Source organism: Taudactylus pleione, unplaced genomic scaffold (genome assembly GCF_031769625.1).
Source record: "Taudactylus pleione unplaced genomic scaffold, aTauple2 ptg004163l, whole genome shotgun sequence".
Classification (NCBI taxonomy): Eukaryota; Metazoa; Chordata; class Amphibia; order Anura; family Myobatrachidae; genus Taudactylus; species Taudactylus pleione.
In genome coordinates, this window is record NW_028288456.1 from 11,998 (window position 1) to 18,925 (window position 6,928).

At 41.3% G+C, this 6,928-nt stretch overlaps 1 long non-coding RNA gene across 1 annotated transcript; it reads right to left on the bottom strand.

The window, feature by feature from the left end:
• Positions 1 to 1,318: 1,318 nt before the first annotated feature.
• On the bottom strand, positions 1,319 to 3,349 carry LOC148430274 (uncharacterized). The gene is made up of 3 exons (XR_015877627.1): positions 3,264 to 3,349; positions 2,770 to 2,891; positions 1,319 to 1,515 (listed from the first exon to the last, which is right to left on the bottom strand). It is a non-coding gene; the product is annotated as an uncharacterized LOC148430274 (long non-coding RNA).
• Between the last annotated feature and the right edge of the window lie 3,579 nt (positions 3,350 to 6,928).

Consider the following 6,928-nt stretch of genomic DNA (forward strand, 5'->3'; position numbering starts at 1 on the left):
TCTAACAGTCATAACTCCTCCTTTTTAATTAATTGTATATCAATTTATGTGGTATGAATATTTGCATTTCCTTACAGTGCATAATTGCAGGCTATACAAAGTTGGATGGAAGCGTAAATACAGCTAATTCAGACAATTCTTTTACCCCAAGTATAGGCTGGTGCACGTGTGAGCTGATGTTGATAAGTAATAAGCTACGCATATGGATAGTGGGCAGGGCAGAGCACAGATGCATACAGCTCTGCTTCCAGGCGAACATACGCATCCTTTTCCATGCACGTAAAGAGGGAGCATCTGCGGTAGAGTTGCGTTCAACTCTGCATTGACCCTGTAGTTTGTGTAGGAGAACTATCTCCTCTATAGACCATGGGGTACATTTAATAAGTGGTGGGTTTGGTTCTGGTTCTGGTTGCGATTGTGGTGGAAAATGAAGGGAAACAACAGATCTGGTATTCTGCCTTTTACAGATATATTTTTCACATAAAAAACACTCACATTTACAACAATAAAATATAGCCCTGCATAAAATCTTTGTTCTCTCCAACCATAGTAGTGCACATCTTCCTACCAGAGAGCAGGGTTATGTCCTGCACCACTAGGAGATTCCTCAGATTCGTTTCCTTTGTCATCCACATAAGTACAAGTAGTGAGATCTGCTTCTACTGTGCTGTCATTCATTTATACTTCAAGTTGGAGGCACTCATGTATATAAAGTGTGGTTTTAAAATTGGATCCTTCTAGTGTGTTAAAGCATAATACTGTGAGTTCTATTCGCTGAAAAACTTACTATGGCTTTCCTTTGTTTACCTCTTTTTCTTGTTTGTTGGGCTTTTAGTATATTATTATTTAATATATCATTAAAATTTGTATTGCAGTATATAATTAGTGGGTTACTTATGTACACCACCATAGTATAACTTCCTTTCTCATTTCATTGAACATGATCATGTTGTAGTTATTAGCGGTAGCACCCTATGAGTTGAATATAAATCTGTTATAGTGTCAATGGTGAAGTTATTTAATCGGAGGGGGATATCATTGCCAACAATTATTATTGAAAGATAACAGCAGTGACTACTCCCTCATAGGACTCTAATTCATTTACCCATCCATGCTGAATCCCTCAATTACACTGAAGGACAGTGTTATGAATTGAGCTGTTGGAAAACCTGGGAGTGCTTCATAAAATAACAAGAGGTAATAACTATTGAATATCTCCTGGAACATATAAGAAACAGACCACTATATATAACAATTATCCTGATGAAAATGAGTAACGTGTGCAATTAATAGCAATAGACAGATTTTTGCATTAAGATGTTAATGATTAATTCCCACAGTTCCTCTTAACACATAAAACATTAGATTATCCATCATTTCAAGTTCTCTGCCAAAATGATGTCCGGTAAGCCTCATCCTCTCTCTCATGTAGTAGTAGATTGTAGTAGAGGACCATTAGCCGGTGCTACTAATGGCTGAACAGGCAAAGTACTGTGTGATCTCTGGATCCGTTCCCTAGAACAACAAACAGTGGAATTAGAAAATATAATGGCCGTCAGAATGAGAATTCAAGTCCATCTTCTTGTAGGGCACAACTTACATGTTAAGAGGATGTATAAACAATACACTACTGAGGGGGACATTTCTGAGACTGATGCACAGATAACAGAACACAAAAGTTGCTGTAACTCAGCAACCAATCAGTTTTTCTAGTACAGTTTGAATAAATTAAAGGCAGCATCTAGAGCTCTTTAGCCTCAGTGAGCCCACTGGTTGCTAATCACATGTTAGTATATATTATACTAAGGATGTGGTTCCCAAACTGGGTTCTGTGGTACCTGGGGTGCAAATAAATTACTTGGGCCACCATATTTGTAGGCTGGGCCATGTGCTACCTGTTAGCCTTAGAACGTCAGAGTGCAGCCAATTACACAGGCTGCACTACTTGTGTGTGGCTGTGCTGTACAGCCCCATCTGTCTTCTCATTTCTCCTCCCTCCTTCTCTGTGCAGCAAAGTGAGAAGAGGTTAATGAGCACCAAATATTTGCTGCCAATACAACAAGGGTGAATGAGCGCTCTGCACAGATTCCTGTCCTGATGGGAGAATTCATTGTTGTCTCTTCTTCACCAGTCCAGCCCTGACTTTGGTCCACCCACCCAAGTTTGTCACATCCTCTGTGTGCATCTCTGCTCCCTCTCTGTGTCCCCATCTGTCCCTCTCTATCTCCAAAATGTAATATGTACCTGTTTCTCTGTCAATCCTTTGTGGGTATATCTCCCATTGTCCCTCATCCCAGCTATTCCCCCTATGTTTTTTTGGGGGGAGATTCATTTAAGTATGAAGTTCCAACTGTGCACACAGCAGGTTATTACTGATGAAAAGTCTAGCTTACTCTTGCTTGCACCTCTATGGGGTGCAAGAAAAAACGTGTTAGGAATTCCCGTCATAGGACCCACATTGTATTAGTGCACAAGGTTCCAACAGAACCTCGAAGCTAATGGAGGAGTCTATTTACTAAGCTTTAGATGGAGATAAAGTGGACAAAGCTAAAGTACCAATCAACCAGCTCCTAGCTGTCATTTTTCAAACACAGCAGTTAGGAGCTGATTGGAATGCACTTGATCTTAGTAAATAGCTCCCCCCTGGCCTAGGGATGCTGTGAAAAAAATGCTGAGGACCTAAGGGGACCATGTACCAAACAAAGTTTGGGAACCACTGTACTAGGGTATGTTAACCATTGAATGCAAAAGAACCAAATTGTAACTCACTTGAAAGCTTTTTCTTTTTCCCGATCAGAGAAAGAGCGTGCGGTTTTTGAGAGAAATGCGGATCGGTAAGTTTTGCCACTTGTGGGTTTGTTGATATCGTATCGACCAACGCCGACTGGGTTCTGCAATGTGACAAGTACAGTAGATTAACTGAATGTGAGAAACAAGGGGACTGGATAATCCGGAGGTTCTAATACTCTGTCTAAGACATAAGCTTTCAATTTGAAGACAGTACTAATTCAGGGTCCATATTCATAAACGTGGCGAACAGAAGGAAAATGCTAAAAGTATTTGAAACTATTTTTATACTATAAAGCAAAAAAATAAAAAGCTTGCTGTAAATGTGAGTGCGAAATACCCATAGATCTCAGGGAGTTACTGTGTAAGTTTGTGCAGAGCAACCCAAAATCTTAGGAAGAGCTAACTTAGGCCGAGTCAGCACCAGTAATGCAGAAATAAAAAGAACATCTATATTCTATGCACAATAAACTTACATTACTTCCAAAGAGGACTCTGCATGACTTTCTGTCAAATCGCTTAGCAGAGGTCAGGAAGGGAACCGAGGACTGCCTCACAGAAGCGAACACTGATTTTACATCATAGGAACCAGGACCTGGGGAATGCTATCATGAAAAACAATAGATCAAGATGCAGTGACACACAGTATATTAGTATAACACAGGCATAACAGGCCGCACAGACACTTCCTGTAAGAACTCTTGCTGCGCGTACATAAACATTGCAGATGTTATTGCCTAGGTGTCATTAGTATTGATACTGGAAGCTAGTCACTAGGAGGACTGTCACAGATCACCCCACTAACCATGTGCACTTTATTGCTCCCTCTAGGGACTGATTCTGAGCCAGACAAAGTGGCGTACGTGTTTGCGCTCTTCTGTCACAGTCTCACCTGTGACTTTATGCTAATTCTACAATAAGCACTTGGTGTACAGCCGTGCGCAGGAATGTGCAAGGACTGAGACAGCCACTTTGTGCATCTGTAGGTGCTACATTACTGCTTGGTGCGTCACTGCTAGGTGCAGATTCTCCGTCAGAGTGTGGCCTCCAATGCACGCAATTAAGCATCTGATTCCAAAACCCCTCCTGCGACACACCCGCAAAACTCCCATAACACACCCATAAGATGCATCTTCCTGTGTCAGAAGAGCCACCTCCCAGTTACCGTTCAGGAATGCCCAATACATTTCTGATTCCATGCAAAGGTATCATTGGGTCCTGCGACTTTGTACCCACATACTGTGGGACGCTCAAGCTGAAATTTAAACGCATGCAAAGTTGAAAAAACATTGACCAATGCGAGAATATCGGCATTGGAACATACTCATAATAGGGCTCAATGGGTACATTTACTCAAGTGAGTTTTTAGAAGTGGAGATGTTGCCCATAGCAACCAATCGGATTCTAACTATTAGATTCTAGTTAAATGTTAAGTAGAATCTGATTGGTTGCTATGGGCAACATATCCACCTCTAAAAATTCTCACTTTATTAAATATATCCCCTAGTGTCTTCATTTACCTTTATGTAGCATATGTGGTGTAGCACTTGCATGAAAGTACGTGATCACCAGCCAGCATCAGTGGGCTACTATAATTATATATGAGACGCAAGAGTGGGATGGCCAAGTATAAGCTTCCCCAATATATCATTTCTGCACGATTCATGCTGCCCAATAGACACCAGCACAGCAGTTCCAATGCCTTATTTAGCCCCTCAGTTCCTTCCATCTTTAACATACTGTATGTGCAGTCCTTTTAAATAACCAGCTCTGGAAAGCTGTGTTCTATATGTACAGTACATACATTTTGTATTAAGGAATGTATCAAATTCAGGATTCTGTTGGAGACTTGGATGGACCTTAACAGCAACTCAAACATTTGGGATTCATTTAGATCCATGGGATTCAGCCAACTAAACCCAAATTCTGAGCTTACAGGAATGTTAGTGCACAAAACACTTGTTACAGCCAGGAGTCAAAATACTATTTTATCATGCTAAGTCTTAATATGCAATTAAGTAATGGAAACATATTATATGGCCCATCCATAGTTGTGTACATTTGCATAAAGGGTGCATTTGTATACATTCACACCCATCCAAGTTTCCATGGTAATACAGGCTAGATTTTGAAGCAGACATCCTGCAAATGGTTTGTACTGGATAATCAAATCCTGAATACTGACAAGTGGCCGGGGACAGTGGGCAAGCGAGCTGTAGAATATCCTGTCCGTTGGAGTTTTTGGAAAGCGATGAATTGTTCCAAACTTGCCATGTTTCTTTTTTTGATCATTTTCAAGATCTTCAATGAATGACTTTGCATCAAAGTATCCTAGCTCTGTCTGATAACATTCCTAGGGATATAATGAAACAGACATAAATACACACACAGAATAACCACCATATTCTGGCCACTTGTTTTTGCCTTTTTGGGAGAATGTAGGTGGGTTGAGTCTAGCACGTGATGTTCTGAAGCTATATCATGTGCACTGTGAATATATTTCATACACTTCTATTAGCACATTCAGTCATATTTTTAACCTCCATCTGTATTGAATCAGGAATACTAGAAGCAGAATTTAGGGTTGGCCATCGACCATTGATGATTGGCAACCATCGATGGTCTGATGTCGATCATAACTAGTTTTACCGTCAATCGGAGGCCACCAATGGTGAACATCAATGGCAAAATCCAAATGGCTAATGCCGGCTGTGTTCAGCGCATGCGCAGAGTTAAACCATTGATGGCTCAATCATTGATGGTTTCTTACTGATGGTTTGAAACCATTAGCCATGGATAACAGAGCCGTTGTTGGTCGACCCTAGTAGAATTTTGTGCACATGATTGGCGTAGCAGCACTGATAGCAGAAAGGCCGAGTTTTGCATAAAAAAAAAATCCTGTGGATATTCATGTCCCTGATGTCCACTCAAAGCACTAATCTTATAGGTAGGCATGGTATGTAAAACAGTATCTATGCTTATAAAGTAAATGCAAAAAAGATGAGGCAGTTTGTGTCCAGTTCTCCAAAGAACAGGAAACCCAATGTAAGGGCCGATGCAGATTTGAACGTAACTTTGTTTTGCAATTGGCTTCTGAGTGTTTTTGTGCTGTGTATGCTCCATAGCTGAGTCCTATGCAACTCAGTCGCATGACCGCTTCGCAGGCCTATCAACAGAATTGCGTGCTATGCAGAGTAGTGTGTACACAGCGATATGGCTGTTATCAGACTGGTGCATTCATAACAATGGTGTCTATGAAAGCGAGCAAATGCATAGGGACAGTGGGCTGAACAGATGGGACAGCACAGTTGGTATAGTGGTTAGCATTGCAGACTCACAGTTCCAAGATCAGGAGTTCAGTTCCTGACCAAGGCCTTCGGCTCTCCCAGTTTCCTCCCAGACTCCAAAAAACATAGCGTAGATTTACTGACTTCTGATAAAAAAGGACCCTAGTGTGTATGTATGTTCATGGGATACGGACCATAGATTGTAAGAACCATTGGGGCAGTGAAGGACTGAATTGTTCTTTGTAAAGCGTAGCATTATATATTCTAAATGTAAATAAATAAATGCGTACAGCTCTGCAAACAGGTGATCAACCACATTAGTTTCCTGTGCGCACAGTAGCGTATAACTGCATCCAACTTACATTCAACCCCTCATCGGCCCCATAGTGTGAAACTTGTGAGATTATTATATATATAAATAATATAAAATAAGAGATATGGTAAGAACTTACCTTTGATATCTCTATTTCTGCAAGGTCCATAGGGTTCCACAGGGATACCTTGGGTTATAGTCATGGCTTGGCCATCGGGCACCACACAGTTAACTTTGTGCTCCCAGTATGCACTGGGTCCCCCTCCCCCAGGCCAAGGCACCTCAATTCAGTAATAAGCCAAGGCCATAGGAGGAGAGAAAAAGAGAGAAGGAAGTCTGGAATACACAAGAATCACATTCTCACAACAGGGAGACGGAAAATCGGTGACCAGAACCAGACCCATATGAAGCACAGGGCGACAGGGTGGGCTCCTTGTGGAACCCTATGGACCTTGCAGAAATAGTGATAACAAAGGTAAGTTCTTACCATCTCTCTTATTTTCTGCAGCAGGCTCCATAGGGTATCCACAGGGATACCTTG